Here is an 18,669-nt window from a genome sequence, read left to right as displayed (position 1 = left end):
CAACACGAACTTTAAATAGGAGTCAAAAATAATTCTGATGATGAACTCCACCATGCCGTGCATCAAATTGTTGTCCGTCAGCAAAACAAACTCCACCATGTTTGTTTTGAAGCTGAGCACCGCCTGGCTTGTGTGAGCGTGTGCGTGGTCACACAAACGGGAAGGCACTTGTGCGCACGTGTACTACCAAAAAAAAAGAAAAAAAAAAAGACTGTATTTCCTCGGTGCAGCGAAAAAAAAATCATGTCAGACGGCTTACAGCGCAGTGGATTTATTTTGTGTGTGTTTGTGTGCAGAGTACAATGGTACCAAACATGTGGAACCAAATTTGCACTCTAAATGGAACCAAATCGCACTCTAAATGCAATGCAACACAAATGGGACGAATAATCCATGTTACGTGACATACTAGCACCAATCAAATGACAAGGATCCACTCAGCCATTTATATTATTTGGAGAAGCATGAGGATTGGACAGGGGAAACATATGCACAAGTTTGCAGGTTAGGCAATGTGAAGGAAATCCACTGAGATCTAGCTCCAGATGGACTGATGGAAGAATACACAGAATAACTCTAAAACATGAGCAGCTATAATTGCTCCCCCTCCCCCCCTTGCCCAATGGGGGACAATTTGTCAATACAAAAATTGAAATGGATCACAGTCAACATCATGAAAAGCTCGAGGTTTCGAGATTTTGTTTGCCAATAAGTTGAGAAATAATTAACAGATCCTGCATAGCATCTTCCCAGCCAGTGACTTTCTGATATCTCCAGTCAGCTAATTGGCATTTCTGAACAGCCTGACTTTGACCCTAAAGTAATTTGACCTTTTCTGTTTAAGTAAAGGAGGGAAAGAGGGAGGAACTTTATTTGTTTTTGAGATAGAATCCTAGAAACAGTAAATGTTCGATGTAGAAAAAAGGAAACAGTAAAAAAGAAAAGGAGATTAATTTATTTCAGAGAGTTACAGGGTGCGGTGTGTCACTTCAGGTTTTTTAGGAACTTCTTAGCATTTGTTAAAATTCTCTCAAGCAGGTTTGGAAATCTTGTTCCTTGATGTATTTAGATAACAGCGCTGAACACTTGCCAGATAGTGGCACCTTTGAACATGTCAATAAACTGTCCAGATCACACAGCAGAACGGGAAGTAATGCTTAAGTTGCCTTAAATTTGACATTTATTTTGGTATCATCTGTGTGATTTTCATTGTATTACATTTTTACTTAATTAAATAATGCACTAAAAGTGTTTTTTTTTTTTTTTGAGATTTGGCGCTGCATCTGTGCATTAAAATGTCGTGCAGCCGGACAGAGAAAGCTCAAATGATCCAATACAGTGGCCTCTTAAACTATTGAACCCCTTGGTATTTCACACATTTTAATTTGTTAATGCATTTCAAATACAAAAATTAAGTCAGGCTTCTCATTTTAAATTGTTCTAAAATGATCTTCTTTAAAGGCAAACTCAAAACAAATTTCTATAATGTGACATAAATGAATTGAAAATATAATCCAAGATGATGGGTTGCATAAGTATTAGAACACTTTGGTATAATACCTGTAAATGATCAGTTTCATTACCTGTTTTCTTCAGACGAGTCAGGGGATAGATACATGAACATTTCCAATTCACCGATTGTCTTGTACTTTATATCAGTTATGAAGAAATACAAGTATGGTACTCTATGATAAATCTGTGTGGAGTAGACAGATCTGAAAAACTGAGTGACTGTGCAAGAAGAAGAGTGAGGAAAGCCACCAAGACAACCCAGAAGAAATGATAGGCTTTTCTGGCTGTGACTGGAGAAATTGTGCAGAGTACATATTTTGCATTTTGTATCCCCGGTTATACAGCTTAATGATGAAGTGGTACAGAGGAAGAATTTCTTAAAAAGAAGACCTGAAAGTTCAGCTACAATTTACCAGAAGGTGCATCTGAGATGCAAGCTTAGATCTGATGTTTTGGTGTTCATATATCCATCCCCTGACTTGTCTGAAGAAAACTGCCAATAAAGCTGATTATTTACAGGTATTATACCAAAGTGTTCCATTAATTATGCAACCCATCTTGGCTTTTATATTTTAATTAATATATATCAAGTTGTAGAGATTTGCTTTGAGTTTGAGTTTAAGGAAGATCATTTTAGAAATTTTTATATTGAGAAGCCTACTTTTTGTATTGGAAATGACATAAATAAATTAAAATGTATGAAATAACAAGGGGCCGAATACTTTTGGAGGCTACTGTATGTTAGTATGATGATGAATTAGAGCTCTTACAACTAAAATCAAAATCTATTGTTAGTTTTTAGATCATTGTGTCATTTTAAAGCCATAAAAATTATTCTGTATGTCATCTCAAAGCAAAATGAAGAGAACATGAGTCCGTAGTTTACCCACAAACTGAAGCACGTCAATATGTGTTCACTTTAATCAGCCACCATCCAGAAATCTGTATATACAGTTGGTAATGTTGTAGAGTTTGGATTCTTAGTGCAGTGTTTAAATTCATCATTGAATGTTACGAACCAAACCGAATGTGTTATTTATTTTATATTATTGTGGATTGCTTGTTGAAAGATGTGTTTCTTTGTAAATTGATTTGAGTTCAAAGTTTGTCTGCAGACTTCAGGACTCACGTGAGCACTGGTGCCTATTGCAAAGCTTACACACAAAAAAAATTTTAATTAACAATTTATTATGATTTTCATGTGTATTTTAAGTCAGTAGGTTTTCTTGCCTTAATTTTAATACGTCACTGTCAATGTAATTTTCAAACGAAAGTCTTAAGAATCTCAAATAAACATGCAATGAAATATATATGAGTTGGCTGTTTTTATTTCTTCCTGTTGTGATATATTTACAGGCGTTGAAGCTGCAGTGTGTGTATAGTGTAAGAGTCATAAAAATTAATACGTATACCTGGCTAGTATGGGTGAGGCAAATGAATATTAGTTAATTCAGAAATGTAAGCAATTTTTGATTTTGGTGCTCTAAAGACATCAAAAGTGATAGTGAGCTCAAAACAAGCATTCCATGGAGTCAGTTGCAAATAACATCAGGAGTGTTTTTAATAATTATTATTAATTGTTTTTTTTTTTTTTCCCATCAAATAATGACATTCTAGTCAGTGTTTCATAAAGAACGTGTTGGGGGGTGTGGCTGGATGTTTTGGTGTTCTTTTCTTTTCTTTGCTCTTCAGGTGGCATGGAAACTGATTCTTCTGTGGAGAAGGTGCTGGCTGAAGAGTCCTCACCCTCATCAACATCATGTGAAGCACCTGTGACTGGTGCTCACATGCAACCTTAAAGACTTTCAGCTGAAGCAGATAATTGGATGGCGTTCTGCATTTAAGTCATGTGTGATTCAAGCAGAACTGCTGGGAACTCGACCTTGTGATGTCCGTCTGTGAGACGCTGAGGACCGCGCCTGGGTTTGACACATCGAGCCCGTGAAGCAAGGAAGGGTGAGGGACACATGCTGTCAGCACACATCAAAGGAGATTAAGTGTTTGACTAATTGTTGATAGTAACTTGGTGTTTTGTTACGCAGTATACTGGAATTGTGATGAGAATTGTGCAGTTTGCTTCTCACTGCTGTGGCGTGCAGGATAAGTGATCCTCCACTTGTTATGAGAAGCTGCTCATTTGCATAAAGTTAAAAAAGATACAGACCTGAATGTGTTGCTGATAGCGTGTGTCTTTTGAAAGATTGTTGTAACTGCTGACTTACCTCACCTCTTCTTTGCTTCACAGAGAGTCGGTTTGTCGTGTCCACCTGGGGGGTGTTTGGCGGTGGTAGTGAGTCCAGGAGCGCCGGGCTTTGATCCTTGCGGGCGCTGGAGAGTGTGCCAACAGTCACTCCACCAGAGGGACGCTGTTTTTGTTTTTACACCTTTTATGCACAGTGGGTGTAATAAATATATTGTTTTTGGAACCGCTTTTCTGGTTATTTGTAGCGCTGGGTTGGTCCTGATGCAGGTCCGCTCCTCAACCCGCGTCGACACATAACAGAACTAGCACCTTGACCTGCAGGGAACCGCAGATTCTAGATGTGGTCGTTTGTACTGTATACAGTGGGCAGCTGACTTTTGGGGAAAACCTCTTTACTGTTATGCTACATTTTTGAGGGCACCTTCACACAGTGTGAATACGTGCAACTCCAGGGCGACTCATGGCCGTAGAGCTCATAAGAGCGCACCATGAAACATCGCGCGACGGGCAGGTGTGCACGATGCCGGTGCGACGGTTCGTGCACGCAGGAACATACTGCCAGCAGCTGCTGTGAAGAAAAAAAAAATGCGATGGTTCCGTGCACGTGGGAACACAACAGCTTTTCACAGCTGTTTTTATTTATGTGCATGTGATGACAGCAAGCAGACACGCACGGCACAGTGGGCAGTTGTTAGTCCATGTCCGTCCAAAAGTAGTACGTGTTGTCCAGCTCAGATGTCTAGAACAACAGATCTCCACAGCTGCTTCTGTCGGCGGCCACACTTGTCAGTTCAGTGCACACACCAAAGCCACACTCTTGGGGCACTTAGACAAATTTCACTGCCAGCTCGACAGTGATTGTCTGCCGACTGTTTTTGTGATAGTGCGAATGGCCACACATTTTCTAAGTGCCAAACGAACGGCGTTAGATGTTCATGTGTGTCAGATGGAATTTGTCCGACACCGCTGGTGTGTGCAAACAGTTGTGCGAGGCGTTAGAGGCAGCTATGATTCTACACGTTTTGTATACAATTCCTGTTTCATGTGCACTTTATGCGCAAATTGACCAAATTTACGTGTGAAGGGGACCTGAAGTACTGAACAGAAAATTTCTTTACAAAAGTCTTTAGTTGAAGGTTTAATCTGTTTTCAGTTGTGTTCAATTTTCTAAAAATGATTTTTGTTGTGCAGTATGCTTTTCTAAAGCTGCTTAACCAGAACATATTCCATGTAAAGAAATTACATAACTGAAGTTTTATACTGTATTTGCACTGTGACAGGGATCACGTTAGATCATTTCCTTTTTCTCTTTCTTCCTTTTTTTTTTTTTTTGGCCTGTTTGAGACACAATTCTGTTTTGTCCAGAGTGTGAACAGGCTAATTCTAGGTTTGGGGGTTAACACACATACAGACAGAAAAAATGTCCACATTTGAATGGCGGTCTAGGATATTAGAGGATTATGTGGCGAAGTGGAGTCTCGATCCTGGCTAGGGCTATTTGTTTGTTTATCCTAATTAAAAAGATACTATAATTTATTCCATTTTAAAAGAAGGACTGACAACAGTCCACCCAGGGATATGGCCCTGGGACCAATCAAAGCCCAATTTATAACAGAAGGCTGCGCAAGGTACGGGAAACAGAGGTGTGCTTATCACAAGGTAGCTTTATTCTGTCAAATTAGTTTAAAAATATAAATAAAACATTACAAATTTCACATTTCATAATACTGCTTTTCACATTCACCTTATTGCACAGAATTGCCTTATTCAGCTTTCAACCAGATCTTATATTGCACTTAACTGAATTAAATTATTCACCTTCAACCAAATCAACGTTTGGTGAGCAAGGGTCCAGCTCAGACAAAAAAAACACAAATTAAATACAAAAAACCCCACTGCAAACCAAAACTAAACAAACTAACACACACACAAAAACAACCAAACATGCATCAAAGTCAGCCGAGGAGGAATAAACCCCTCACCCCACCATATTAATCACAGCAGGTGAAATCAATCCCGTGTGCGCCATCCACCTTAAAGGTAGACCACACACCAACATACCACAGTTAGATTAGACAGAACTTTATTGATCTCTTAGGAAGACTCCCTTAGGAAACTGAGGTTCCAGCAGCATTGTATAGCAGCAGACAGGTTAAGAAGCACACAGAGTATCAAAAGTAAAAGTAAAAAGAAAAACAGTGTGCAAACATAAATATAAATACACAATATAAATACCAGACATACTGGTTTACTGGCTATTACTGTTCCTGTCCTTCCCGGTCCTCTGTCTTCCTGTTACTCCTCTCCCCCTGAGTGAGGAGTTGTATAGTCTGATGGCCTTTGGGAGTTTTTCAGTCTGCCAGAGTGACTGGCATTGTCCATAATGTCCAGCAGTTTGTCCAGCGTTCTCTTCTCTGCCACCATCATCAGAGTCCAGCTTCATGTCAGGATGGACAGACTGATGAATTCTGTCAGGTCTGCAGCAACATCACAGGCTTTTATTTTGAAATACAGCCTCTTATTGTGGAAGTGCGACATAAACAGGCTTGTGGTTTTCAAAAATTACTGATCTCTCAAAAAATATTTGTCCGATCACCTTGCTGTTTTCACCACTTGAATCCTCATGAAAAAATACACAAGTGGCTATGGATGCTCCGGATACACAACACACGGAGGCCACTTGACTTTTATTATGTGGATTATTATGGTGGATCTTGTAAAACTGCAGGGTGTGTAATGGACTTTCACTTTAGAAACAGTGCCTCAGTGTGGATCAGTGATCAAAATTAATTGAAATACTGAATGTGGTAAATATGAACGCAGCAAAACAGATTGTGGTAAAAATGAAAGCAGTAAAACTCTGAATGTGGTTAAAAGTGAAAGCAGCAAATATTGAATGTGGTTAAAAAATCAAAAGGGTAAAACTGGACATGATAAAAATAGAAGGTGTGAAGTACTAAACATGAAAATGAGTGACGTAAAAAACATCTGATTAATATTCAATCAATCAATCAACATTTATTTATAAAGCGCTTTACAGCACTGGCTGGTGTCCAAAGTGCTTACATTAAAAACACAAATTCACAAAAATAAACCATATAGAATAAAATTTTAAAACAACACATAAAAAGAACATAAAAATAACAGACATGTCACCTCCCCACTAAGTGTTAAAAGCCAATTTAAATAATAAGTCTTTAACTTAGATTTAAAAAGTGCTAGGTCAGGAATAGTACGTAACTCAGGTAGCTCATTCCACAGTCTGGGGCCAACTACAGCGAAAGCATGATCACCCCTAATAATATTGCCCCTTTGAAAATTAGAATCGTAAATTTGGATGCCATTAAAATCACATTATGGTAAATATTAATCTTATAAATATTATGTCTTAAAAATATAACATTGGCTAATTTAATTCACTGCCTCGATTTTAGTACCTCTACTTTACCCACTTCAATTGTATCATTTGCTGTACTCGATTTAATGTTGAATGTTTTCATTCACTGCCTCAATTTTACCACCTCCACTTTACACACTTCACTTTATCATTCACCGCGTCAACTGTGCAATTTTCCTCACTTCCGGTGGATCGGAATACGGCAGCTGCCACTGTTGCGACAGCGGAAATTTGTCCAGAGCCACTGCGCATGTCACTGACCGCGGGGTGGAGCCATTGGGAGTCGCCGGCGAAGAGCGCCCAAATGTGGTGTAGAGTTCAGTGTATACGTAGTAGTGAGCAGTGTATAGTTCAGTGGCTCTACTGTACTCGGTTTGGTTCCAGGCGCGTCCTTTTCCACTACAAGTAGTACTTCCTCAACGTGGGCGGGGTCAGCAGAACAAACTGCAGTGACGTCGTTTTATACGCGACACAAACATAAACAATGGCGGATTCCGTGTGTTTGCTGCTCTGTGAGTTTTTAAGTTGAAAGTTGCTGGCGACGAGACAAAACACGCTTGAGAAGTACAGAAGACTTTGGGAATTCATACAACAATATGAAGACGAGAAGATACGAGCTGCTAGAAACGAAGAGACAAAGCATGATGGTAAGCTAATCATTAGCTCATAAATAAGTAATAACTGTAGGCTGTCGCTATTAAGTATTAAAATTGTCAAAATAAAGCGTTAATTTACTTTGCTCCATTTTGTCTAGACGTCAGTGACTTGGTCTGTAAATGAAGACACGTTTCTGAGAGCAATAAATGTGTTAGATGTCAATACTTTTTACACTGAAGTAACTTGCGTAACTTATTGTTAAAAATCAAACGTGGGAGTTTGTGCGTTTACTGACGTTCATGCACAAAATGTTAATTCGGTTTTAATGACCATCAATTAACGTCACTCGAACTCTCATCAAAATCTCATAAGATAATTATTAAAGGCGTCATATTGTGCAGAAAGAATCAGCTTCCAAACTCCCACAATTCTGTTTTTATAGACATTCTTTATAATACAGCCTTTTATTGTCATTGTACACATAAATACAATGAAATTTGTCTGCATCTAACCCATCCAAATTACAGTTAGATACTTCTCCAAATTTAAGATCAATTTACAGCTTAATACCTGCTTGATGTGTAACAGAAATAACCCACACCGTTTACCAGATTATTAATGCCCCAAACAGATTTTTAAAATCTACTTGCAATTAAATGATTCCTTTCAGGTAAACTGATCACAAACCCTGTAATCAATTACATTATTTTTTTTAATAACCTGACAGCACTAATTAAAATATGTATGCTGTATGTGTGTGTTTCAGATGGTTTTCTCAGAGACACCGCTGCAAAAGCTCATGCCACAGAATGGGATACCTGTCATCATTTGCCTACATGTTATACACCGGTTATGTTTCACTGTGAATATTTTGAATAAACTTTTGTACTTTTTGCTAAAATGTCTCCACTTTTGTGTAACATCAATTTGATTTGTAAAAGTTACCAAGGTTTACTGATTTAAATTAAATGCTAACAGTTTGAAAAGCCGTTTAAGCAAAATCCAGTAGTAAAATAAGTTTTACATTTAATGGGGTCATAAATGTAAATGGAAGTAAACAGACAGTAAAACTGGTTGTTCAAAATATCTGAATTAATTACTTCTGGTTTGGTATAAGTCATCCAGCAGAATTATACACCACAGTACAATAGTTTGTGGTAAAATGTTACCTCACATCAAACCCTAAACCTCGTATAGCCAGAATTCCTTGATGTAATAATGGTGCCTTCACTGAAGTGACTAAACCTTTTCATGTTGAATACCATTTGCTAAAATCTCAGTTTAGACATGATTATTCCAGCATCTTTGTAAAGATTTAGCCAGGTGAAATGTGCAGTGTCTTCTGGAGTAGCAAATCCCAGATTAAAATTCTTAGAAATGAACCACCAAAACGTCAATGACAAAATGTTTTTACTGTTGACCTCAGCCAGAAATGACAAATTATGATACAATCACATAAGTCAAATTGTTTACCTGCAACTAAAAGAGCAAATACTAAAAATAAATCTGTACAACCACAAACTATACAAAAATTCCATGTGTCTATAGTCCTGGGGTGGGGGCGCAGGACACACACCCCGGTCATGCATCGTGTGATAACCTTGCCCAGCACGTCATATATTATATATATATATATATATATATATATATATATATATATATATATATATATATATATATATATATATATATATATATATATATATATATATATATATATATATATATATATATATATATATATATATATATATACCCTCCTCGCTTATGGAACTGGATTCTTCAACAAAAAAAATACAGTAATGGCACTAAATTAGATGTAAACGTTTGTTGTCATGCTAACTTAGGTGTTTTTGTGTCAGAAGTTAATACTTTAAAGCGGAGCACAGAGTTAGCTAGCTCGCTAGTTAGCAGTCAGCTAGCTCACTGTGTCTGCATACACGCGGGGATGAGATTGGCAAATTCGATTTTTAGAGGAAAATAAGCCAGGGGCAGCAGGCCCTGGCGGGTCCAGGACGGAGCATTTTTGCTGTTTTAAAACGTAAATTGCACTAAAATGATATTAAAAACTACTATAAATGCCAGGTGTTCATATCTATAATTCAAACTGTAAACCCTTACTAAGACCATCTGCTGTACATGTGTATTTTTGTGACCAAAATAGTTTTTCATACTAGACTTACTTGATTTTCAGCATTCTCCACTTTCAACATGGCACACTTGTCAACAACATACATGTACATGTATATCCTCAAATACATGTACATGTATAATCCAATGTTCTATGTCCATTGAACTGTCAGACCATATAAGGTTTATATTTAGTCGATGTGATCTCCACCTATAACACTGTCATCACGTGTATACATGTATATAATATACACACACATACATGTATATATAATTACAATGTTCTAGCACACTACAATAACGTCAAAATGTCTGTTTGCACTGACTGTGTGTGTGTGTGTGTGTGCAACACCGAAGAAAGGGTGGGAGAAACGCATACGAGTATATAACCTTTGCGCTGGTTGGTCATAAGCTTTGTAATAACCAATGAAAACGTGCGTAAATAATAGCTTCAACTGAGCTTCGATACCGTCTCGTTTTTTATGATTTGTTGGAGGGAAAACTACTGAATACAGTGGTCCCTCGTTTATCACGGGAACTACGTTCTAAAAATAGCCCGCAATAGGCGAAATCTGCGAAGTAGTCAGCGTTATTTTTACAATTATTATAGACGTTTTAAGGCTGTAAAACCCCTCACTACACACTTTATACACTTTTCTCAAACAGGCATTAACATTTTCTTACTTTTCTCTCCTGTGTAAACACTCTCAAAGTTCAAACCTTAGTAGAAAAATAAGTCCAGTATTATAGAATGAACCAAAGATCAAAACCTGTTTTCAGGCCCAAACATTAGTTTGAGAAATAAAAATAGAATGTTTTCCTATAAATAATTATGATGGCTTTTAGAACTAATGAATTTAATTTTAACGATCAACCTACGCGGTTGGACACAAGAAATTATTAATAGTGACTGACCGGTATTCACAGTTCCTCTGATCGCGCCTCTGCGTCCTGGCGCCGCTCCGCTCTTTTTCCACTGAGTCACACCTCGCTGCAGGTGTCTTTTTCCGAGTGAAGAACACAGTTATGGGTAGTTGTTGGTGCTCTTTTTTCTTCTGGGCGAGAAGCAGAACACAATGCGCATGCTCTTTCTTCGCTCACTGCCTCCAGTGTTACCGTTGCGAGACGGATGCGGGACCTCTGTAGTAGTCTCTGAACCTGTTGCCAGATTTTGGCGGCATGCACTGTTAAAAAAAAAAAGAAAGAAGAAGAAGCATGCAAAATTGCACAAAAAAAAAAAATCCGCGAAACTGCGAGACCGCGAAAGGTGAACCGCGATATAGCGAGGGACCACTGTATTGGAAGTTGAAAGACTACACAGTTACCTCCCTTACACTACATGCTCATTGTGCACCTACTTCATACTGGTCACTGATCAGCACAGCGTTACTTCCGCGTTCGGCTGACTGATGGGACTGATCGAACTTGCTGCGTCGGCGATAACAAAGAAAGACCACTCAGTGTTCTGAATAGACGACAATTTTATTAAACAAAGGTACTCCTGGCATTAATTTTTTTTGCATTCTTACCCCCCCCCCCCCTAAAATTTTCTTAACGGATTTGGACGTTTCACAGAATCGACCCCCGGGACTGTCAAATCCGCGGATCCGCGGAAAAATCTCATCCCTGTACACGAGACAACGATGTTACTTTAACACAAGTTTAGACTCAAAATCATGGTTTGTTAAAGTGTGCTTCCCACCAATGGGATAAGTAACGTTATACGGTGCTTTCAAGCAGACTACAGACAAAGTCACCATCCGTCGCTTCCAACAAAGCCGTGGGCGATTCGCGGTCATCCTGCCTCCGGGTGCTCATCGGTCGGTGTCCATAAACAGCGTTCCTTCGGTCAAACCATTTCCAGCCCTTACAGTCCGACCTACTCTGGTCGTTGTGGTCCTGTAATCACTTTTAAGCTTTTTCAGCTGTTCTCTGCGTTGCTGTAATGTCCGGTTAGCCGGGTGCTGCCAAAGACTGGGAGATTTTCTCATTTCGGGTCTTCTTCTTCTTCTTTTTATTTCCGGCAGACTAGGCACGGCTAGTGCATTGCCTCCCCCCACTTGTCAGAATGTACACCTAGAAAACACAATGAATTATCTGCCCTACACTTTATTATAATACCCTGTGCTCCTCAGAAAGTTTATGACTGCCATTGCCCTCTCTTTAGGGGAAGCTCCTTGACCTAGAATGGTCCTTAGGGAAAAGGTGTTAATTCCCAATGATGTAAGCACACAGAACATATCTTTTCTTTGCTCTGCATAAGCAGAACAATGCAAAATAAAATGAGTCACAGTTTCAGGGACATCACAAAATTCACAAAGGCCATCTTTGTGTTTTCCAATGAGAAACAATCCACTAGCCAACCCACAATGGCCCAGCCGGAGACGTGTCAGCTTGACATCATCCTGCCGAGAGAGGCCAGATCTTATAATGGTGCCATTAACTGAAGGAACAATACCATATGACTTTCTTCCCCTAATTCAGCATCCCACATTTGCTGCCACTGCTTTCCTATGGCATCCATAACAAACGAGTGACACTCGGTTCTCCCAAAAGGCACTTTAAAATGAACGCTCACTTCTTTTAAGCTTGCCTTAGCGAGGCCATCTGCAATTTCATTGCCTTCAACTCCAACATGAGCTGGCACCCACAGAAAAGCCACATCAAAACCCACCATCTCTAACCTGTATATTGTAATCAAAATTTCATCAATAATGTCTGGTCGAGCTTTACAACCCTCACCTCCTTCCAGGGCCATCAGAGATGACAAAGAGTCAGTGCAAATCACTGCACTCTTGACTCCACTTTCCACAAGCCACCACAACGCCCACAAAATTGCAGTTAATTCAGCCGAGAAGATAGACAGGCCATCCGGAAGGCGGTGACTCTGTCGAAGGTCAAGATGGGGTACATAAAACCCAAAACCAACCTTGTTACTATTTGGGTCCTTAGAACCATCTGTGAAAATTCTAACTACACCATTCCAATTATTTCCAAGATGGAGACTCACTTGAGATGCCAAGCTTTTCTTGGACCCATTCTTTAACAAATGACTTATTGTCAGATCAATATTTGGCTCACGCCAAAGCCAAGGAGGAGTCTGGGGCCAGAGCACAGGGGACACAATTCCCTTGTTATAAAAGGGAAGTTCCTGGATATGATTTTTTACGCAATGCAAATAGGATTTCTTTACAGTCTTACTCATACCCTGACTAAATTCCCAAGAATCATCTAGCACAGTAGTTGAGATGAGTGAACTACCAGACCCCTTTAATTTAACAATATAATTAAAGGTCAACTTTTTCCTACGCAGGCTCAGAGGAATCTCTCCTGCCTCCACTAACAGAGCCGAAATTGGTGTTGTCCTCATGGCCCCAGTGCAAAGTCTCAAGGCTCTAGCCTGGACAACATCTAACTTTGCCAGTACTGACTGAGCAGCAGAACCATACACCACACAACCGTAGTCAAAGATAGAACGGATCATCGCCCGATAAATCATTAACAGCACTTCCCTATCTGCACCCCAGGATGAGCCTGTAAGACATCTCAAAATATTTATAATCTTGCAACACTTACCCACCATTTTCTGTACATGCTCCCATATGTCAATTTTTCATCCAGCCATATACCAAGAAATTTGAACACTGCCACTCTCTCAATAAGTTCACCATACAGTTTTAAGCTCTGATTGCCAATGTTCCTTTTCCTTCCAAAGATGACAAATTTAGACTTGGACACAGACAGTCTAAAGCCCCACTTGTCTGTCCTGCACTGTACTTTATCCAATGCAGACTGTTTCTGACAGAAGAGGAATTTAACATTGCTACCTCTTTTCCAAAGAGCACCATCGTCTGCAGAGACTTTCCAAACTCTCTCCCACTGCTTCAAAACATATCATTGATCATGATATGAACAGAACTGGGCTAATGACACTGCCCTGCGGCGTCCCATTGTCCACATTAAATGATGAGGAGAAACACCCCCAACACGGACCTCTATATTGCGCTCACTCAAGAATTTTTTTATCCAATTAAACATTCTGCCAGTAATCCCTGCATTGAATAGTTTAAAGAGAAATCCCTCTTTCCAGAGCATATCGTATGTTTTTTCGATATCTAAAAACACAGCTAAGACAGCTTCATGGTTAACTAATGCCTTTTTATTTCACTGTCCAGGACTACCACTGAATCCATAGTGGCCTGCCCTGCCTGAAGCCATTTTGGGCAGAAGTAAAATACCCTTCCTTTCCAGTTTATAAACTAGTCTATCCGTTACAATCCTCTCCATGATCTTACACAAAACAGGAGTTAAAGCAATAGGCCTGTATGACAGAGGAGTACTCGCCTCTTTACCTGGCTTTAAGATGGGCACAATCACAGCATGCCTCCAGTCATGAGGAAGCCGTCCATCCCCCCACACAGTGTTGATTAGACACATCTCATCTAACATGTCATCATTCAAATGCTGAAAGAGTTCATACCCCAGTCCATCCTTTCCAGGTGCTGTGTGGTTTTCTTTCCTTATAGCCCTTGTGAGCTCCTTCATAGAGAAGAAAAGGTTAGTTGGACTCACTGTTATCTTCACTATAATTTACTTAAAACTTTCTTGTGACAGCCGAGTATCCTAATACTCATAGCTTCACTGCTGATATTATCTTGCTGTGCACACTTTGGAAAGTCTTCCCTAGGAGCTCAGCCTTTTCATTATTCCCTACGGGCACTGCAGCTCCCTCTTTCAAACGGGATAGATACCCTCTATTGATGCCGGCCATACGATGGATCATGCCACACTTGTTTAATTGAAGTTTGGGATCCCAAGGTACCACAATACTTCTGCCAACTCTCTTTCATTGCCTGCTTAATGACCCTTCTGCCTTAGTGCTACACCTTTGAAACTCAACGACATTAGGATCAGTTGGGTACTTCCTAAGTTTTCTATATGCGTATTGCGTGCTGTGACAGCATCAGCACAGGCTTTATTCCACCAAGGTATGATTTTCTTTTTTTCCCCTCTGCTTCCTCTTTGGAAACTGATTTTTCAACAGCTGCCCTGACAGAACTGCAAAAGGACTCACAGTAATCCTTCAAGCTTCCTCACTGTTACACTGTCACTCACCTCCAATAGACACTCAGTAAACTTATCCCAATCCCTCTCTTAAAATTAAATCCATCTAGGACTAGTTCATCTTCAATCCGCAGGGTTCTCTTAAATCCAGTCAAAATGGGAAAGTGATCACTCCCCATGGTGTAACTGCCAAGCACATCCCATTCCCCACATCTTGCAAGTTCAGGGGAAGCAAAAGTTAAATCAATGCATGATGTTGACTTATTCCTTATATCAAATCTGGTAGGTCTACATCATTCAGAACTACTAACCATGCCGGTCCATAAAGTCTTCCAAAAGTGACCCATTTGAATCCCTCTTCTCACTGCCCCACAAGGGGTTGGGCGCGTTAAAGAGTCGCCTGCCGAGACCACTAGGGGTTGCATTGACTCATTATATGATCCAGTTTATTTATGTCAAGTGGTAAACATGGATTGTAAAAGTTCACAACTGCAAACCTCCCGGTAGCTGACCAGACTTCAATCACTACACACTCCAGATCTGTCTCAATATTTATTCTGCGATGTTGAACGCTTTGTGCAATAAACGTGGCACAACCCCCACCCAATGTAATTCTATCCTCACAAAAACAGACAAAACCAGGGATAACAAAATCTAAGCACGGCTTTAACCAAGTCTCTTGAATACAAACTATTTTCGGCATATGGTCCTCATTGAAAGCTTCAATAAATCCCTTCAGTTCCTGTTCGTTAGCAACGAGACTCCGCGCATTCCATTGGAAGATATTATGGAACAGCACCATAAAGCTAAGGAGACCTACTATCCCCATCTTGCGATTCAGTGCCTGTCTGCCCCTTGTCCTTACCAAAAATCAAATTGTACAAATCCTCTGGACTAATGCATGTGATCCCAAAGATCTTGTGTGCACCTTCAGAAACAGCTTGGACGATATCAGTTATTTTTAGTCTTCTTTGAAGCACACAATACTTCAGCAATAACCGCTAGGAATGTTACAGTGTTTACCACCACCGCATCTTCTGCAACAACTGGAGAAGGTAGGGGTGGTAGTGGCCACAGGGGCACCCTGCTTCACCTGCTTCAGAGCATCAGCATAACTTACACCTTTATTACCTTCTCGATAGTTCTGAACTTTCACCGCTTGCCTGTAGTGTTCACACTCTGCTACCAGCAATATGACCACCTCCACAACTTCCACATCTTAGAGCGGCTACCCTGCATTCAGCAAAATCGTGGTTGCCCCCGCACTTTCCACATCTGCGCTCCCCCCCTGCAGGCAGCAGCAATGTGCCCATAGCACTGGCATTTAAAGCATCTTAACGGAGGCCTCCTGTACGGCTGTACCCTGAATGCGAGGCAACCCACATAGACTTTCTCAGGAAGGACATCTCCCTCAAAATGACGGTAGCCGTGTCCCTTTTAACACTCTCTCTGAATACCCTTATCCGGGTCGCATCCACTACCTTAGCTCCTTCCACTCCCCTCACCAGATCCTCCATTGACATTTCAAGTGAGACACCATAAACAACCCCCTTCAACCCCCCTTTCTCTCCTGGGGTAAAACTTTCAACGAAGGTCTCTCACAATCACTTTTAAAGACACAACCTTTTTCCTCTGAGTTCAGAAGAACCGACAACAAGCAACTTCCCATCAGATAGAATTTGTGCATTTTTGATCTCCCTAGTGCATCCTTCAGCTGTCTAGCAAGACGGAGCGTGTTAACCAAGCTAAAACTCTGCCCATTCACAAATTTGAGTATGATTTTCAACTCTCTGTTTCCATCTACTTTTTGGACTTTAGAAGCTCCCCCTGTACCCCCGTCTGCAGGTCGTTCCTGAGTCGGATTTGCATTATTACTCCCTTTCCTCTTCCTACTTTTAACTTGCTTGGACGAAGGAGCCCACCCCCCCTCGTCCTCCGTCTCCATAGCAACGCACGCGGCGGCTAGCTACTTGCTAACTAAGCTATTGAACAGCAAGGCGTCACCACAGTTATGTCCCTCTAACTGCCTATCCAACCCCTAAACAAACTCCTCCCTAGTCTTCAGAGAAGTACTTGTGGTGGGTTTTTATGCACTGAAGACCGTAAGCCCGGAAAGGCAACCGAAAACGGCGACCCTCCTGCGACGCTTCTACCACTTTCCTCCCCGCTTTCCCACCCCCCAGCGAGTTCCAGAAGAAACTGCTCTAAGCCTAACAGGGACAAACTGTAAGCAACTTACCTCGTGTATTCAACAGATAATCAACTTAGCTCAACCACCATACAAAGAGGCAAAGTAGCAGAGCCGGCGAGCCTGGCCTCTCACGCGCTTAGCCTAGCCGAGTTGGGTCCACGCAAGAAAATGAGACGGGCAGTCGTCCAGGGCCCACGCTAACAAGTCGGTCAGCCAGCGAGCTCCCCCTCCGCGACCCCAGCTCCCTTCGAGACATGCACGCGCAGTGAACGCAGCACGAACCCTCATTTCGGGTCGCTTCATCCACCTCTCTGTATTCTCTCCTCCGCCACCAAACACAAATGTCCGCAACTCATCCACGACCCAGTGCGAGTAACCCCCCCCCCCAAAAAAAAACAACCTTGCCGTGAAATGAAAGAAAAACCTGGTTTCTGTAACGCCGCTGTGACTATTTAAAAATGGCGGGTTTGATTCTCGTCTCGGACAGCGCGCTCATGACTCGTCCAGTGACGACATTCTCTGACCAATCAGTGGCCGGCAGCCTGTTGACGTCACATTTTAGTATCGGCTCGGCTCGCTTGGAACCGCTCCTGCGCAGGTACTAAAAAAAAGCACTCGGTACCAGGTACTAATCCTAATAGAAAAGCAAAAAAAAAAACGAGATTTGGGCGCTCTTCACCTGCGACTCCCAGTGGGTCAGCCCCGCGGTCAGTGACATGCGCAGTGGCTCTGGACTACAAATTTTCGCGGTCGCAACAGTGGCTGCTGCCGTATTCCGATCCACCGGAAGTGAGCAAAATTGCACAGAAGATGCGGTGAATGATGACAGCCAGCAGAAGGCAGAAAAGTGCTTCCCAAAATTTTTTTTCCGCATTTTTTTTGTTACAAGCAGGCATCTATGCTAGATCAAGTCCTTATATAGCAAGGTTTCACATCAGGGGTGATGCCAAAAATAAAAATCATTTTTTTTGGCCATTTTTGTGCCAAAACCCCCCATTTTTGAGTCAAAATTCAAAATGGTCCAATCCTTTTGATATGCATATCAAATTACTCATCTTGACGAGTAGAGTTCAAAAATATGTAGTTTGACCTATTTTTGACCTTGCGTTACGTCACAATGGCCGAAAATGTGGAAAGGTCAACGCACTTTTCGTGAAAGGTCAAATTCATAAAATCTGTTATGATGGTCCGATTATGACAATTTTGGTGTCTAATTATACACTCAACAAAAATATAAACGCAACACTTTTGGTTTTGCTCCCATTTTGTATGAGATGAACTCAAAGATCTAAAACTTTTTCCACGTACACAATATCACCATTTCCCTCAAATATTGTTCACAAACCAGTCTAAATCTGTGATAGTGAGCACTTCTCCTTTGCTGAGATAATCCATCCCACCTCACAGGTGTGCCATATCAAGATGCTGATTAGTGCACAGGTGTGCCTTAGACTGCCCACAATAAAAGGCCACTCTGAAAGGTGCAGTTTTATCACACAGCACAATGCCACAGATGTCGCAAGATTTGAGGGAGCGTGCAGTTGGCATGCTGACAGCAGGAATGTCAACCAGAGC

At 40.9% G+C, this 18,669-nt stretch overlaps 1 long non-coding RNA gene across 1 annotated transcript; it reads right to left on the bottom strand.

Annotated features, from left to right (window-relative positions):
• Positions 1-5,260: 5,260 nt before the first annotated feature.
• On the bottom strand, positions 5,261-17,454 carry LOC117528250. The gene is made up of 3 exons (XR_004565715.1): positions 17,377-17,454; positions 12,078-12,086; positions 5,261-5,270 (listed from the first exon to the last, which is right to left on the bottom strand). It is a non-coding gene; the product is annotated as an uncharacterized LOC117528250 (long non-coding RNA).
• Positions 17,455-18,669: the final 1,215 nt, after the last annotated feature.

Source organism: Thalassophryne amazonica, chromosome 16 (assembly GCF_902500255.1).
Source record: "Thalassophryne amazonica chromosome 16, fThaAma1.1, whole genome shotgun sequence".
Lineage (NCBI taxonomy): Eukaryota > Metazoa > Chordata > Actinopteri > Batrachoidiformes > Batrachoididae > Thalassophryne > Thalassophryne amazonica.
Note: the sequence above shows the minus strand (reverse complement) of the source record. Positions and strands in the feature narration are given on the sequence as shown.